The following is a 16,963-nucleotide window of genomic DNA, read 5'->3' on the forward strand; positions in this document are numbered from 1 at the left end:
ACTGTATCTCTCGGCAGCATGACTCGACTTCCACGTGCCACCACACCACCCGGTCCAAGCAGCCCTCCGGCTTCCAAAGCCACTGATACCTCTACCTCAGCTTGGCTTCTCTCTCCACGGTCCAGTCCTTCAACTGTCCCCAACACTCAGCCACCTCCCAGTCCAACTGATAGCCAAGTGTGAGTGGAAGTCCCCCTCACACACCTGTCTCTCCCACAGCAGTGCCTGGACTGCCTATGTTACCCTCCTGACTGTGTTGCTGACCATAGCAGGGTACAGTATCACCCATTCCCAGTGCATAATCTCATGTCCTTACTCTGCTCCTTGGACTGGCCACTGGCCTTGTTGCTCTGTGCTGTGTTAAACTACTCCCTGTGCAGCTTCTCATGTACCTCATCTGCACTTTGGACTAGCCACTGGCCTTGTTGCTCCTTGCTGTTTTAAACTATTACATGTACAGCTTCTCATGTACCTCAGCTGCACTTTGGACTGGCCACTGGCCTTGTTGCTCCTTGCTGTGTTAAACTATTCCCTGTGCAGCTTCTCATGGACATACTCTGAACCTTGGACTGGCCACTGGCCTTGTTGCTCCTTGCTGTGTTAAACTATTCCCTGTGCGGCTTCTCATCTACCTCATCTGCAGTTTGGACTAGCCACTGGCCTTCTTGCTCCTTGCTGTGTTAAACTATTTCATGTGCAGCTTCTCATTTACCTCATCTGCACCTTGGACTGGCCACTGGCCTTGATGTTCACTGCTGTTTGCCCCTTCCCTGTGCAGGATCTCATGTACCTCATCTGCACTTTGTCCTGGCCACTGTCCTTGCTCTTGTCTACTTTTGGTGCCTATCTGTGTAATATGTGAATAAAAACAGTTACTCCTGTTGTCTGCCTTGTCAGTGTCCTTGCTAAATAAAGCGTTTTCTGTGTGGGTATGGTTTACTGTGACACATGCTCCATATGCCACTTCAACATTGCTAATGGCTTGCTTCATAGTTTAAGGGTTCTATGGAGGTGACAGGCACTTCAGTTCTTCTTGACTCTGAGGCTTGGTGGTGCAATGATATTGGTTTGTGATGAACTACTGGTATCATATTCACTCTTTGGTCAGCTTAGCTATATTGTACGTATGTCATGTTTGTATGAACTGCCAGCACAAAGTGGGATTCTATCCACAGTATTGCAGGCTGGCTGGCCAAGGTCATCATGTCTGTGTGATCTTTCTTGATGTGTGCACAGCAGTGTTGGTGTATGCTCATCTAGTGATGGCCAGTCATCCTAGTCACATGGGTTCATTTCAATGTGTGTACTTGGGTGGTCTTGAAGTGTGCAGTGTGAAGGGGGTGACTTTGTTAGTAGTGTTGATGTGTGTGCCCCTGCAATGTCAACTGCACACGTGTCACCCTGGAGTTGAGTGCCTGTTGTTTGGATTGGCCAGCCCTGTGCATGTGACTGTGTGCACATGTGGGAGCAGTAGGTTGTGCATTGTGCAGTGTGTTGGTGTGTCCTTCATAGTTCTGGGGGACACCTACCTGTTGTTGGTAGCAATTGTGAGTATGCAGAGTCTGTGACTGGCAAGTCAGTGTTGTGTTTTGTTGATCAGCCATGTGTCTTGATACTGTTTGTGCTCGCTGTGCAGCCCTGCTCAGCCACACTGACATTGTGGGTGTGTTTTCTCATGCATTTCTGTCACTTGGGGCTTTTTTGGCTCCATTATGGCATGTGGGGTGTGGAGTCAAACCATTCCCTATCTGTGCTTCTGATGCCTACACATTGTGAGTCTGCACTCAGTCTATTTTTGTATGGGGCACTTCTCACCTGTCCACTACTGGCGTACACACCACTTAACTCTCATGTCAGCTGTCCGCTTGGGTTGCCAGTGTGTGTGCCTCCCCACCAGTTCATTTGTTACACTGTGCTTTGTGGTGATGATCTGTGCACAGGACCAATGTGCCACTCAGGGCAGTATACCAATTCGTTATGTGTGATTTTCTTGTCTTGTTTTGCAGCCATGGTTGGTCATATGCAGTTCTACTGTTTGTGCTGCACAGTCCACTAGTCATGTTGTTGTCACCTGGGAGTCCCAGACTTGTGCATCTGTGGGTGTTGGGTTAGCTGTATGTGTGTTTGCTGAGGTACTGCTTCCCTTCCTGAGTGTGATGTTGTCTGTGTGCTGTGCTGATTAGTGTTGTGTGAGTTCATGTTGTGTCACTCATATCTGTGTGGCACTGGTATGTTTGGTGTGCACACACTGCTTGTGGTGCATGCAGTGCTGTGAGTGTAGGTTGCCTTGTCCTTGCATGGTGTGCACCCCCTGATGTCCTGCTGTGTTTGCAATGTGATGTAAAGGCATGTGCATCTGTTGTGTGTTTGGTGTGGATACATGCAGTGTTTGGGCTGTGTTGTCTCTTGCAGCTGACAGATGCTCTGTGTGTGATGTTCTATTTGCATGTCTGTGTGTGTGTGTTTTGTTGGTGTGTTGTGATTCATTCAGATGTGTGATGCCAGTGTAGTGTGCATTACTTGTGTGTCTGCCACATGCACTTAGGGCTATTCTTGTTCATGGGCTTGTTTTAGGTGCATCCTTGGGGTTTTCTCCTCTCATATGTGGCCTGGCATTTGTCAGGATGGTGCATGTGCATGCATGTGGTACACTATCACACCATGTTGACTTGGTGGGTGGTGTGGTATGTCTGTCTGTGTTTCATTGTAGGCCCATTGGTCCCAGTGTGTGTCCATGATTGTTTTGAGATGATGCACTCCTTGTTTGTGTTGGGGTTTGTTGTCTGTGCATTGTTTTTGAGTGATGATGTTGTGTACTCCTGTTCTGTCTGGGCTCCCATTGCCTTCCCACTGTTTTCCTACACAGGTCTGGTCTTATTGTCCTTCTGTGTATGTTGTTATTGAGGTTTGTGTTTGGCTATTGTTTTTGTGCAAGCATTGGTTCAGGCATCCATGAGTGTGTGTGTGATGTTTGTGGATGCCTAGCAGGGAGTGTGATTGTTTGTCAGTGTATCGACTGGACATTGTTTGGACCCTTCTGTGTGTTTGACACTGGTGTTGTGTGCTAAGGTGTGAGGTTGGGGGGATGTGTGAAGGATCCTACTTATGTTTGACAGTCATGGAGTGTAACAATGGGCCCTGTGTGTTGTGCTGCTGATACACATCTGTCAAGTAGTTGGATACAGATGTGTGGCTGTTCACTGTTTGACTTCAGAGACTTCCTTTCATTCCTGGGCCTATACATGGTTTGCCTTGCTGTCTCCCTGAGTTGTTGCACAGAGGTGACTGTGGTTTGATTTCACTCACTGTGCCAGCCATGTGTGATTTGATGGGCTAAGGGTGTTGTTATATGTTCCTCGTCTTGCATTTGATGTACACATGCTTAGTGGTTGTCTCCTTGGCCTTCCATTTGTGTGCACCCCACTTTGGCTTTTCTATTTGTTGTCCTCCATTGCTGCTGACAGCTGGTCTGAGTATGTGGCTGTACGTCAGTGTGTGACTTGACAGGCCATGTGCCCAGTTGAGTGATTGTTCCTGTAATGCATGTGTGTTCATTTTGTGCTTGGACTCAGTTTTGTTACCATGAGTGTAGTGTAGGTGTGGTGTGAGGGTTGCCTTGACCCTGTGCTTCTGTGCTGTGTGTTCCTCTGCAGCCCCGTCTGCTGAGGATGTCTCCTTAGTTGTTTGGTGTGTGGTGAAGGGTGTGGGTTCACCTGGGTTTTTGTTGTACATGTGGGAGCACAGGAGAGGCACATGACATGTCCCTTCATGTGTGGGGGGGCCTAGTGTGTGGAGGGTGGAGGTGTGGCCCTGTGATCTTTGTGCACTGCTCATGCCTGGCGCTGGCCCTGCCTTCTACATTGTGCGTATTTTTTCCCGTGTCTTCACAGCTTCGGTGACGTGACCGGGACATTGCATCAATATTACGGTTGGTGGGTGACCTGGATGCGGAGATGTTATTTTGTGACAGGTGAGACATGTGTGGGTACACTTGGGGATGTGTTCCTGTCTCCACCAGGGTGTCTGGTGTGGACAGGAACCATATTTCAGCCCTGGAGTTGTGTGTTGTGGTTGTGTGCAGAGTTGTGTGTTAGCGTACCTGCGGCGGTGTCCGCGACGGTGCATGAGTTGCTGCTGGTGTATCAGGTTGTGGCATTTAGTTTTAGGTTGGGAGAAATATCAGTGGTAGACATCTTTGCCAGACACCTAGGTCCTTTTGAGTCTACTATATATACCTTGGGCTCCCAATTTGTAAAAAGCAGTTCTATTTTGTGGCTAAAGTCTGCTAGTGAGACACACTAAGATATACCAGAAAGGGGTGTTTAGTAGGTATTCGACATTGCCCAGCCAATGGGGTTTTTAACGATACGCAGAAAAGCTTTATGTAGGTACCGAAAGTCTTAGTGTGAGGGGGATTCCAAACATAGGAGCAGCCGAATGATCAGCTATCGTTAGTGGCCTATACATTTGGGTCTCTTGCAGTGTATTCTATTTAAACTTTTTTAAGTAAGGATGTCAATAAAGTCGGTGTCTAGAAGTCATTTAATCAAGATGATGATCTTCTATGTCACGAATGTGTGAATGCTTTAACCGTATTCACTTCCATCTATAGGTCTCTCGAAATCCTTTATATGAAATTATGACTGCACCTAATTGAAAGAAGCATTGTCTTGAGGCCTATTTAGACCCGGACTTTATCTATATAAGGTACATGGAACAATATATATTTTTCTATCCTTTGGATAGAACAAATGAGTCATTACTCATATTGCAGCATGTAAGTAAGGAGTCTGGTATTACTTTCTTTATCTACATAGTGAGTTCACCAGCGAAGAATCTTTCCAGAAACGGGGAAAAAAAAAAAAAAAAACAGAACCGCTGGCAGGATCCATATGGACATTGCCTTCTAAAAGTTAAATGTAAGTTCGATATTGGGCAAAATTCTTTTTAAATTAAGAGTTATAATAAAAATAGGACATAATTTGGTGCCGCAGTAAGATGAGTGATTTTTTGCACTAGAGTGGAAATGCAGAGAATACAGCATTGCTTTCCTAATAATTGTAATAAATTCCTCTAATTATTACCTTTATGGTGATTTGTGGATGTATTGGACATACCTGAATGATTGATGACGGAAAATATGAATTTCCACCAGTATATCTTATGGGTATTACAAGGATGGAGTGTGAGTGGTGTTGATATATGGTTGTTATACTAGTAATTGCAGGAGGATGATAGTGGACAGTATTTAGATGGCATGAAGTGAGAAGAAATGAATTTGGGATGTAATTAAAATGATGTTATATGTTTTTTAAAATTGTTTTTAGGATCATTACTATTGGGACTCTATTGTGCTTTTCCTGAAGAAGGTGTTGGCTGTGAATCTTGGCCCACCGAAACGCGTCGATGCTCTTAAAAGAGGAAACCCCCTTAAATCTATGATTATTGGTTTGTGTGACACATATCTAAAAGTGACATTACCTTTGGTCACAATTGAGAAATTTCGTGATTTGGTGATTTCCTTAAGCTAATAGGATTATCTTTTTTATTTTTTCCTTTTTATGTTGTTCCCAATTTTATGTCTTGCTGTATATATTAATGTGTAGGTCTTTCTTGTCTTCGATCAAGAGTAGACTGATTGTTTTTAAATAACTGTTTTTTGATTATATGTACATTGATATGATGACATTGTCCTTGCCTAATTATTAGCTATTTGACTCTGTATTTTTTGTATCTGTACATTATTTTATGAATTGTTGAATAAATTTGTCTGATTTATTTCTTCTCAATGGTTCTTATGCTTGTGCTGTCCATCCTCATCCCTGTGGTGTGAAAGGTGTCAATTTGAATGTGTTTTTGAAGACAGGGAGGATCTATTCTTTTGACTAAGGTCATATTTGGTGCCCCTCTCCTCTGTCACAGGGGTCCCTCTCTCTTTATTTGAAGTATCAGGTACCGCACCAGGAAGACGTGTAGAGCTGGATCCATTGAGGTCTGGACCTGGTGGAAGGGACCGGGACTCTGGTTTCACGCTCCGCTGTCGTGCTTCTGCCGTCTCTGGATGGGCGGTTTCTCCGCTGCGGTGCGACTGGCTGTTTGGGGCATCCTGACTTGTACAGAGGACGGGACGTCATTTCGCATGGCGGTGAGTCTCCATTGGCTCCCACCGCCGCAGTGGCGGGTGCACTTTGATGGCAGTGCGCGTCGTACCGCAACGGATGGGAAATGGGCCATGTTTGGCCATACTAATATGGCGGGCGTGAGGACCACTGCTGACGTGTGGAAAACAGCATTTTCCCCCAGCACCGTGGTGGTGCCTCCGCCCTCCATCAAAATGGACTACTAAGTTTGAAACTGGTGTTGCGTGTATCTTGGTGTGTTGGGAGGATGGAGGTGTGTCACCTCACGAATGAAGAGACTGTTGGGAGCCAGGAACAGGCCTCTCATTATCATTTTGTTGGAAATGAAGAGTCAGTGCAAAGTTGCACAGTCTTATTGCAGGCATATAAGGCCACTCTTAGAGGGTTCACAGACAGAATATGGACACCTACAATATCCCCTTACAAACATATCATGTCATAAATATACATTTCCAAAATATCAACATCCTATATTTATAATAGTAAGTTCAAAAATATTGATGTCATTAATATAGTTGTATAAAATATGTCTTAGATATTTATAAAATATTAAATACATTAAATAGTAATATGAATAAAAAAATGTATATACATCTTAAAACATATAACAAATAAAATCAATTAATAAAAAGTTAAACACACATATATAATAACACATATATATATATATATATATATATATATATATATATATATATATATATATATATATATATATATATATATATTATCTACTGGCGGTCGCCAGTAGATAGATAATAGTTAGGACCGTGTTTCCATAGGAAATCCCAAACATTCTATTTGGAATAACTTTGGCGCCGGTTGGGGAATCCTCGCGAAATTTTCAAAATAGGTGGGGCGCTCCGCTCCGCTCCTGCCCTGAAAGTCTAGGGGGGATTCGTCAAGCGGGGGCTGAGAAAAAAGGGGGGTCCCAAAACGCGTTTTCCCCATGCAATTTTCCTTAGGGACCTTTAGTCCAAGGTTTAGCCCGAACGGCTGAACAGAATTACTTGAAATTTGGCAGAGAGGTAGTCCTCAGCTCAGGGAAGTGCCTTTTGCAGGTCTGGTGTCAATCTGTTCAGTAGTTCCTGAGAAAATCAAAAGTAAAATCGTATATATATGTGGGCGGAGCCTAACCACACATCTCATCCTGAGATCTGATTGGCTGTCAGCACTTCATCCAAGAAGTGTTGGCAGCCATCTTGGGACCAATATACATGATAGCACCTCATTAAAAAGCATTGCAGTTAATAGAAGGTTTTAAGACTTTAGTCACATTATAAATCATTTGTTGATGGTACCATACTCATTTTAGGAATTGTGGTATGTTCTAAGGTGATTTCACCATGTGAAAAAGCCTTCTGCTGGGATATCATGATTGATTGAGAAAATATTTTCTCATGCTTTTCCCACAGAGGTTTGGAAGGTGATCTATAAGCTAAACTGAGAGCTTATTTTCTGTAAATTCACATTATCTTTCTCAGTCATGTGAGAATGAAGTCTGACATTCTCAGTAAAACATGTACATCCAACAAGGGCAGAGACTGTCAGTTGATTCCTTTGTGTTCTACTGCAGCTTCCCAGAGTGTTCCAAAGAACAACTAGAGCGCTAACAGTCCTACTTATGATAAACGTATGGCACACCTGAAGCCATCTTGCTTGGATTAAAGTGGTAACTCTTAAAATATTTAATTTAAAAAGGAACACAATGAGGGGGTTCATTTTGCCATAGAAATTATGATTAATGCTGAAGAAAGAATATGAGGGCACATTTTGAGTGACTTCTCAAATCCTCTTCTATTTCATAAAAAAATTCAGACATGCAGACTGAAACATGCACTTTTAATACCAGGAGCAGACTTCCATGGTGAACAGTAGTTTTACTACAGTGATCTAATGAGCAACTAGAGTGCTAACTTTCAGAATTTATGGCAAATGTGTGACATATCTGAATACCTTCATGATGGAATCAAAGTAAAAAACTGAAAGCATTTCCTACTGAGGAGACTGCAGTACATGAGGAAATTAGGAAACTTCATAACAAATAAATCTCCCAAGATGGCCACCGGAGACAAAAGAGCCCAAATGTAGCCCAAAATCACCCAGATGTAGCCCAAATATAGCCCAATGACAGAAGTGTGCAAAACACTTATTATTTTGTGTTTTTACAGTGTTATATAGTGCAGACTTGTCAGGTATTGGAGTGCTTTACATGAGCATTGGTTACATCACACAAGAACAAATTCATTTTGGTTGTAGACATGGGGAGTCTAAGTGATTTGACCAGAATCACAGAATGTCGAGCTGAAGCAGAATCTCCAACCTGGTTCCCCAGTTGCAAAGTCTGCAGTTCTGGAAGTAACACCACATCCTCTCCCCTAAGTGCAACATTTAATCAAGTGGTCAACTGGATAAAAAAACATAAAGATAACAAATAATTTAAAAGTGCTTTGTCGCTATTTGAAAACTCAGAAAATATGTCCTTATTTTAGTCTTTTAGAGCACTAACCATAATTTTGATGCCAATAAGACCCTCTCATATATGTAATTTCTAAAGGAAATGCTCTAGGTATTACAGTTTTGATTACATCAAGATGACGTCAGGCGTTCCACACTTTTGTAATAAATATAGAATGTTAGCAATCTAGTTGTTCATTAGGATACTGTTGAGAGGCAGAGGCCAGGGGCACGGACTCTGAAAATTGAAGGCAGGTAGGAGGGTGCAAAGGCAACCAATTTAACCACACTGAGCAGGCAGGAAGGGCCGTGGCAGCACAACAGACTATGGAGGGCAGTGGAAAGGGGGGCAGGGCCAACAAACCAACAATACAGGACTTGCAAGAGAGGCTGTGGCAATGTAATAGACCATTGTGGGCAGAAGGAAGAGGCAATGGTAGTACAACCATACATGCCAACAGACCCGATTCAGCCAGGAAACGTCCAATGTTTTTAAGCTCAAATGGGCTTTATTTAATCTGTCTCCTGTCTACAATCTCCTCTTTTTCAATGTAACTCAAAGGGGAAAATCAATACCCCAGTTTTTTTTCAAAATCTCCTTCTTACCAAGTTCAAAATGTTCGCAAGTATGGTACATTGGATCATGGAAGGAAATGGGGTAGGGATATGGACTTGGATAACAGAGGACAGGAGGGACATGGAGAGGTGCACCAAACTGACCCTGCAGGGCAGGCATCAAGGTTTGCAGCAGCACAATACACCACACAGGGCATGCGGGACGGGAGTGCAGCACAACAATCCATAGAAAGCAAGAGGGAGGGGACAGGACCATGCACATGGACCACAGAGAACAGAGGGGCAAGAGGCAATGGTAGCTAGCTGGCCATAATGGACGGACAGGAGAGAAAGCTGCAGCATAATAGACAATAAAGGGCAGGAGGGACGGATCAGGGGCATTACAATGGAACAGACAAGCCAGGGGGGAGGGAGTAGGGGTCTGCACATGTAAACAGAGGGCTGGGGGAAAGGGGGCAGGGCAGGAGCAGCAAGATAGTCATGGAGGCCAGGCAGGATGGGCACCAGAAGCAAGACACACCATGAAGAGCAACACTGAGACTGTGATGGCATACACACAGACCATGGAGGGAAGGTGGGAGGGGGTCAGGGGCAGCTAACTGACCACACAGGGAAGGTGGAAGGGGCCGTGGCAGCACAGAAGACCATGCATGGCAAGTGGGAGGGTTAGTGGCAGCACAATGGCTATGATGGGCAAGAAGGAGGGTGCAGGGGCATGCACAAAGGACGATGGAGGATAGAAGGGAGGGTCAGGACCTGTGGACAGACAAGAAAGTTCAGGGAAAGGGGCCTCACAACAGACCGCACGGGGCAGGCAGGAGGAGCAGTTGCAGCACAACAGACCAGGGAGGGCAGAAGGGTGTGGCAGTACAATGGACCATGTAGGACAGGAGGAAGAGGATAGGGGCATGGCATGTGGACAGGCAGGGTGGAGGTGGCAGGGACAGGTTACAGTCATCTGACAATGCTAGGCAGGTGGGAGGGAAGTGGCAGCTCAACATAACACTCAGAGTAGATAAAAGTGGCAGGTCCATGGAACATGGTGGGCAAAAATGATGGAGCAGGGGCATGCACAAAGACATCGGAGGGCAGGGGGAAGGAGAATAGGGGCAGCAAGCTAAGCACAGAGTTTAAGCAGGAGGTCAATGATGGGGCATAGAATTGGGCAATGGAGGGCAGGAGGAGTGGACTGGTACATCATACTAAATTGAGGGCAGTGGCAGCACATCAGAGCATGCATGGCAGGAGGGAGGAGGCTAGTCCATGGATTCACACAACAGAGGATAGGGAGGAGGAGGGGGATGGGGCAGCAAGCTAACTGTTCAGAGAAGGCGGGTATTAGGAACTTTATTGTTTTTAAAACGTGTGTCTGTGCGAACTACTTAAAATATGAACAAGTATGCAGCATAATCTCACTTTTATTCAGGAAGAAGAGGACGTTTGTGACTGTGACTCCGGGCTCACTTGGCAGAAACACCCCCTGACCCTCCACCCCCTATCGCAAAATGTAATGCCCGTGAAAAGGGCAGGTGAACACAGTGTTATATAGCACATAGTCCTGAGAGCACGATTGAAAATGAAAACTAGATATAGTGTATGGTATAAACTATGCACCGAAAAGTGTGATATAAGATGAACAGGGCGTGAAATATAATATGTAATACATTGTGCACAATGACAGATTCATTGGAGAGCGCGAGATAGCACAGGCACTAGCGCGTGCTATGCGATATGCGCCTTGGCGTGTAATATGCACAGGGCAGTGTTGTGTAACATAACTAGTCTCTAAAGTTGTAATATAAAATATGTGCTGGGGAGTGTAACGTTGCATATGCACTGTGACAAAGATATGGATCCCAGATTGTAATATGTATGGCATAGCACTGTGCGTTATAACATAGGCATCGAGGAAGGCACGTTAGATGGGGCAATATAACCCGTGCGAAGACAAGTGTGGCATGACATATTCACGGGGTGGTGTTACAGTGCACATGGGCTAGAGAGTGTCATAGCATATTCACTAGCTGGTGGAATACAACACAGAGGTGTGTGGCACTCAGCAGGCAATGGTGGGTCTAACACAGCATTGGGCTCTGCCAGGAGCGTGCTGTGACTCTCAAGTGATGTTCGTCCCCTTTCCAGAGAGTACAATAAAAAGTATTACACATCCGGCAGTGGATGTGTGTTTTATTAACCGTGAGGGTGGTTTCTTGCATAATTTTGGTTGAATTTTTGTCGAATCCCCTTTGAATGGCTTGGTGTGCATGTGTATTAAATGTGCCCGTCAATAGCTACCCATGTTTGTATAAATAAACAACAAGGGTGTCTACCGGGATTAGGCACGGTAGGGTATCAGACATGTCAGAGCTTCACTAGTGGTGTAAATACATTCCACGTGGATTCATTGTATGCATAGTCGCCTTTTAATTATTATCACGCAAATCATCATGGTGATAGGTACGTACGGTTTGTCCAGCATGTCCTAGGTGTGTATATAAATATATATTTTTTTAAAATAATAAAAACAGTGGCCGGCCCTGGGGATTGGGGTCAAAAAAATATAATTAGGAGACAGGCCATGGGGGATGGGGTCATCAGGGCCAATAAATTAGAATAAGAAGGGGAACCACACGCCCCCCTTCTTAAAAAACTTAAAATAAATAAAAGACTGGCATCGTGCCGGAGGCCATGCCCCCTCCTTGCAGCACTCTGCAAACGCGCCCCCTGGCGAGTTGTAAGTTGGGGAATTAATTCCTCTTCAATACTGAGGGTCCCTGAGGGCCAACTAGCCCAACAGGCATCTCCAGTATGCGCCAGGGAGCTGCGCTGCAGACAGGTGTTCTGAGGCCAAGCCCCTTTTTACACCTCTCTGCAACGCAGCTCTGTGGCGCTTACTGGAGGTACCTAGTGGTCTAGTTTGACCCTAGGGACCCTTAGGATTCAAGGGGACTTAATCTCTCAATTTAGAACAGCCACAGGGCGCGTTTACACAGTGGTGAAGGGAGGGGACGGAGCCTGAGGTGACGTGTGCAAACACGCACTATGGCACGTTTTAAATTGGGGATATAATTTCCCTTCAATACTGAGGGCCCCTGGGGGCTAACTAGCCCACCAAGTGCTTCCAGTAAGCGCCACTGAGGTGCATTGCAGAGAGGTGGTCCAGGCCGTGCCACTTTTTACACCTCTCTGCAACACAGCTCTGTGGCACTTACTGGAGGTACCTAGTGGGCTAGTTGGACCCTAGGGACCCTCAGGATTCAAATGAACTTAATCTCCCAACTAAAAATGGACACAGGGCGTGTTTACACAGTGGTGAAGGGAGGGGACGGGGCCTGAGTTAACGTGTGCAAAAACGCCTTGAGGCCTGTTTTAAGAGGTAATTTGAATCCCCCTGCCCTATTATATACTAGGGGCTTACAGAGGAGGTCATGCTAATCACAGGGGGACCCCAACGCATACTGTTCCCTAGTGTATGTAGGTGTTTTCACTGTATTCTAAGTGTCTTTTAACATACCACTGGCTCTAGGACTGGTTAGTCAGACTCAGTTACCACCAGTATCCTTCTGAAAAAGTTGAGGGTACAGGATGATTTTGCAACAAGGATTCTTTCTGCTCTTCTTTTTGTTCTTTCTGCACGTTATCCTTCTTCCTGCACTTTTCTTCGTCTTTGAGGACTTCTGTTGCTTCTTTCTGCACTTCTTTTTTTTCTTTCTGTGCATTTTTTTTTCTTTCTTCACATGTACTATCTCTGTAGGCATAGTTAGAAATTAGCATTTAAAAAACCTTTGAAATTCACAGAAAAAACCATAGGTTTCAGGGGTGTTATAGTTAGCTGGACTTTTCACTTGTACAAAACTATTGAAATTCCCCCGTTATAGTTAGTTCAGCTAACTATAACTCGCGCGCCCGCAATGCATTGCTGATGACGTCACATATTACATCACTCATGACATGGTCAGTGACATCACTCATGACATCACTGATGACATCTCAAATGACATCACTGATGACATCACTGATGACATCATCCTTGTGATAGAGTGGCAGACCTCCTCTCACCCTAATATAACCTTTGATACACACATTCAAACATAGGGACTAAAATTTTCAAAACAATGGACATACCAATACCAGTTACAACAACCTCTTCAGTAATTCTAAGATCCATATACACATCCACTCATTCACCAACAGTCCTATACAGTCACTCATACATGTACTCACTCATCATATGTACTCATACACCTATACATCCTGTTACACAATGCCACTCATCCATAGAGTTACTCTCACACATAGTCACTCATGCTAATAAAGAATCAAACATACATTTACTTGCATATACAGTTATACACATACCACCACACTTACTTCTACGGAAACTTACACATACTTAGTCTTTTAAACAATCACTCATAGAAACACATACTTATTCATACAGGAACTCTTTCAATCTCTCACTCTCACATATACTCACTTATATACACCAATAGTCACATATACTAGTTTAAAACATATGTAGTTACTCATAAATACACTATTGTGACAGTCATTCACTCACTAACACACCCATACACACACTCATCCACCCATACAGTCCTGCACACATGCTGTCTTCAACACATACAAACAGTGAGTCACTCATTCATGCACCTATGCACTACGTAATACCCCCCACCGAACCATGCAGACACTCAGACTGATACTCAAAAAAACAACTAATAACCTATATAGACACCCATGTAGCTACTCACCAACCCATGCAGCCACTTATATACAAAGTGAGAGACTGATACAGATATTTACATATTTAAAAGTTACACATTAAGCCATGTATTCACTATGATACACTTAATCAGTCAGTTACACAATCAATTTTTCAAAAACAAATCATCCATTTAGACACTTATATACCCATTTATTCTTCCATCGACCTTGAGATAGACATATATAAAACATATTTATTTTCAGAAAAACAGACATTCACTGGATGATGTCATCAGTGATGTCATCAGTGATGTCATTTGAGATGTCATCAGTGATGTCATGAGTGATGTCACTGACCATGTCATGAGTGATGTAATATGTGACGTCATCAGCAGTGCATTGCGGGCGCGCGAGTTATAGTTAGCTGAACTAACTATAACGGGGGAATGGTTTTGTACAAGTGAAAAGTCCAGCTAACTATAACACCCCTGAAACCTATGGTTTTTTCTGTGAATATATATATATATATATATATATATATATATATATATTATCTACTGGCGGTCGCCAGTAGATAGTTATAGTTAGGACCTATTTTCCATAGGAAATCCGCAACATTCTATTCCCAATAAGTCTGGCACCGGTTGACGAATCCTCGCGAAATTTTGAAACTTTTGGCCAGCTCTGCTCCACTCCTACCCTGAGAGTTTCGTAGTGATTCGTCAAGCGGGGGCCGAGAAAAAAGGGGGGTCCCAAAACACATTTTCCCCATGCAGTTTCCCATAGGACCTGTTGTCGCAGCTACAGCCCGAACCGCTGAACGGAATTACACCAAATTTGGCAAAGAGGTAGTCCTCAGTTCAGACTCTTGTCTTTTGCATAAATGGTGTGAATCCATTCAGTAGTTCCTGAGAAAATTAGAGTTAAAAGTACATAAATATCTATGGCAGGGGAGGATCCGCGGACCCTACCCGCACCATAAGCGCACCCTCCCCGAACCGAGCGCGCACCCTCCCGATCACACGCTGAATGCTAATTGGCTGTCGAGTGTCTGTCTACATTCGAAACCAGGAAATGTTGGCGGCCATTTTCTGCCTCAGTAGAAGCGAGGCTGAAGAAGCAAGGGGAATAAGTGTGTAAAACATAAAGGGGCAGAGTGGAAATTCTCTGACCCTCTAGAGGTGCTTAGGGAGTCCCAGAAGGACCCCCTGGGGCACCCTTTTTTAAAAAAAAGAAAAACGGTGAAATGCACGCATGGTGCGCGCATCCTATCGCGTTGGGTGTGAGGATCCACGGATTTTTTTTTTTTAAAAGACAAGAAATCATTGGTTATATGACTACTTTGTACACTGAAAGGTAGGGTGTATATTTCTGTTTTTTAAAGGTATGATTCTTATTGGTTAACAACAACAGATTGGAAGGAATATTATATATGATTAGCTGATATGTTGAAAAGTGAAGCACACTTCCTCTCTTGTTTAGCAGCATTGTGTGCTGAACTTCTGACCTGTGTGCTCAGTGCAGTGTTCCATGACCTGTTTCTATGGTAACAGGCAGAAGGCAGATTGGGGGAAGGGTTGAAATGTATTTCAGTTGGAAAGGGTTGAAATGTTTAACCAATAGAAATGTGTGTTTGCTTTTGAGTTTATGTGTGAAGGATTGTGATTTGATGTTTACATGTATATGTGTGGAAAATGAAAGGTAAACGTTTCCATTCTTTGTTTTTGCTGAGAGGTGCACAGTGCAGAGATTCTGTAAAAGAAAATATGGTGAGTGACTGATATACTTCTTAATATACAAAAGAACTTGAAAGATGAGTTATTTAATTGTGAGGGGATGTATGTAGACTAGTTTGATTTTAATCAGACTAATGTATTTCTCCTGCTAAAGTGTAGGGAGTACTTTTTTTCTCTACAATCTTATTGACAGTGTGTGTGCATGTAGAAACCATTCTGTGATAAGCATTTGTGTTTTCCATGTGTTTGCAGACAGATAACTGTGCTGTTTTTATATTTTGGTAGAATTAGAAACCAGTCATTGTTTATGAATTTGTGAAATGAGTTATGTTATGTTTCTATACTAAAATGTAGTACTTCTTCTTGATGAAGAAATGTGTTTTGGTATAGTGCAAGGGATAGTGTTGTTTGTCTAGAATCACACAGTGAGTATGTGTGCATTTGAGAACCACTGTGAGAGGAGCATTTGGTAACATTGTGTATTTGCTGACAGATAACTGTTTTAACCTGTCATGTTGTGAAGTTTTAGTAGCATTAGAAGACAGTTATGGCTTATGCTTTGATTAAATGAGTCAGGCTTTGACAGAAAAGTGCAGTCCTGAAATATGTAGATTGTGTGCAGTTCCCTTACCACTTGCACTGTAGTGAATGAGTTTTGGTAAACTCCTAGGGATAGTGGTGCTTGTCTAGAATCACACTGTGAGTTAGAGTGTATTTGGGATCACTGTGAGAGAAGCATTTGGTAACATCATGTATTTGCTGACAGATAACTGTTTTAAAACCTGTCATGTTGTGAAGTTTTAGTAGCATTAGAATCCAGTCTTTGCTTATGCGTTGATTAAATGAGTCATGCTTTGACACTAATGTGCTGTACTTAAATATGTAGGGCCCGATTCACAGAACTAACTTAAGACAAAATCCTAAACTTACTACCATTTTGGTATTCACAGAAGGCACTTACTCATTTTGTTATTCACAGAAGTTAGGAGTCCTAACTTTAGGACTCCTAAATGCCTTCTGTGAATACCGAAAGTCTTAAAATTAGGATTTTTCGCAGTTTAGTAGTAGTATAGTTAGTACTCCTAACTTTAGGACTCCTAAATGCCTTCTGTGAATACCGAAAGTCTTAAAATTAGGATTTTTCTCAATTTAGTAGTAGTAAACTTAGGGCTCCTAACTTTAGCACTCCAAAATGCCTTCTGTGAATACCGAAAGCCTTAAAATTAGGATTTTTCTCAGTTTAGTAGTAGTAAAGTTAGGAGTCCTAACTTTAGGACTCCTAAACTGAGAACAATCCTAATTTTAAGACTTTCGGTATTCACAGAAGGCATTTAGGAGTTCTAAAGT

This window comes from Triturus cristatus, chromosome 5_2, assembly GCF_964204655.1.
Source record: "Triturus cristatus chromosome 5_2, aTriCri1.1, whole genome shotgun sequence".
NCBI classification, from domain to species: Eukaryota; Metazoa; Chordata; class Amphibia; order Caudata; family Salamandridae; genus Triturus; species Triturus cristatus.